The sequence below is a fragment of the Montipora foliosa genome, chromosome 7 (genome assembly GCF_036669935.1).
Source record: "Montipora foliosa isolate CH-2021 chromosome 7, ASM3666993v2, whole genome shotgun sequence".
Lineage (NCBI taxonomy): Eukaryota > Metazoa > Cnidaria > Anthozoa > Scleractinia > Acroporidae > Montipora > Montipora foliosa.
In genome coordinates this window covers 13,497,799-13,498,886 of record NC_090875.1, presented here as the reverse complement: position 1 = coordinate 13,498,886, position 1,088 = coordinate 13,497,799, and the positions used below count along the sequence as shown (strand labels likewise).

Genomic DNA, 1,088 nt, shown 5'->3' with positions numbered 1-1,088 from the left:
TGTATTCAGCTTTGTCACAATCATGCAAACAGGGACATTTGCCTGTTATGGTTATAACTTAAGCTACATTAATTATCAATTGACATACAGTGATAGTTATAGTGGTTTGCTAAATAGTGCACCTCCTATAATTTCAGACTTTCCTTATGTTACATCAATGTTAGCTGCCTTTGATTCTTTGCTCATGGATAATTATCATGCATATATTTTTAACACTTGAACTTTACACAGTAGCAATATACTGTCTGCTTAATGGGAGGTGTAAAATTTTTTACTCTCACGGCAGAGATTTATTAGGTATGGGACCCATTTGCAACATGTACCTCAATTGAAATAGATTCATTAAAGAATTTGGTACAACATTTTCAGAATATATGTGCACAAACATCTGTTGCTTATGAGATTAAAATGTGTTAACATTATTAAAATGTAATGCAAAAGTGGAAGCATTGTTCATTCATTATATGTTTGAAACCAAAATTTTAGACCCTAGGAGCACTTAAATGATGTTTATCTTTGTTCTTGCAAAGAATGTTCTGCTGTGTCATTTTATTCTATTTTGTTTTTCCACCTCAAAAGTCTTGTAACTATTGCACCTCTTAAACAGTTGATAGTATCATTGAGAATGGAAGAGCAATTTATCAGAAATGTTACTCCGGCAAAATATGTTTTTATTTCTGATTTTCTAAAGAAATTAGAGGTAGGCCGCTGGCCATGTAAAAGTTGTCCACAGAGCAAGATGTCAGGGAAATGTATCTTGTAATGTGGTTCCCAGTAAACAACAACTTAAAACTGCCATTTTGGATCATAAGGAAAGCAGCACAGGCTTTTTGATGTGAATTTCTAGCTACTGCATTAGTTGTGTTTTCCAGTGGTATGCAAAGCAAAAGATGAGTTACCACGTTTTTGTATACAATGGTTCTGAACCAAAAAATGTAACAAAAGTATTTTCAAATGTAGATTCTGTTATTGATCTCTTTTGTTCTATTATTCAAAGCAAATTTAATTGTTTTGAAACAAACTATGAGGTTGCATTTCGTAGATGTTTACGTAAATTATCAAATTTATATAGAAAGGAAACAAATAAT

At 31.9% G+C, this 1,088-nt stretch overlaps 1 protein-coding gene across 2 annotated transcripts in view; it reads right to left on the bottom strand.

Annotated features, from left to right (window-relative positions):
- Positions 1-307: 307 nt before the first annotated feature.
- LOC138010605 (uncharacterized) overlaps positions 308-1,088 on the bottom strand; it is a 4,435-nt gene continuing 3,654 nt past the window's right edge. For both annotated transcript variants that reach the window (XM_068857580.1, XM_068857579.1), the window contains one exon: positions 308-1,088. This exon is cut by the window's right edge and continues 1,163 nt beyond it. The gene's annotated coding sequence lies outside the window, so the exon portion shown is untranslated.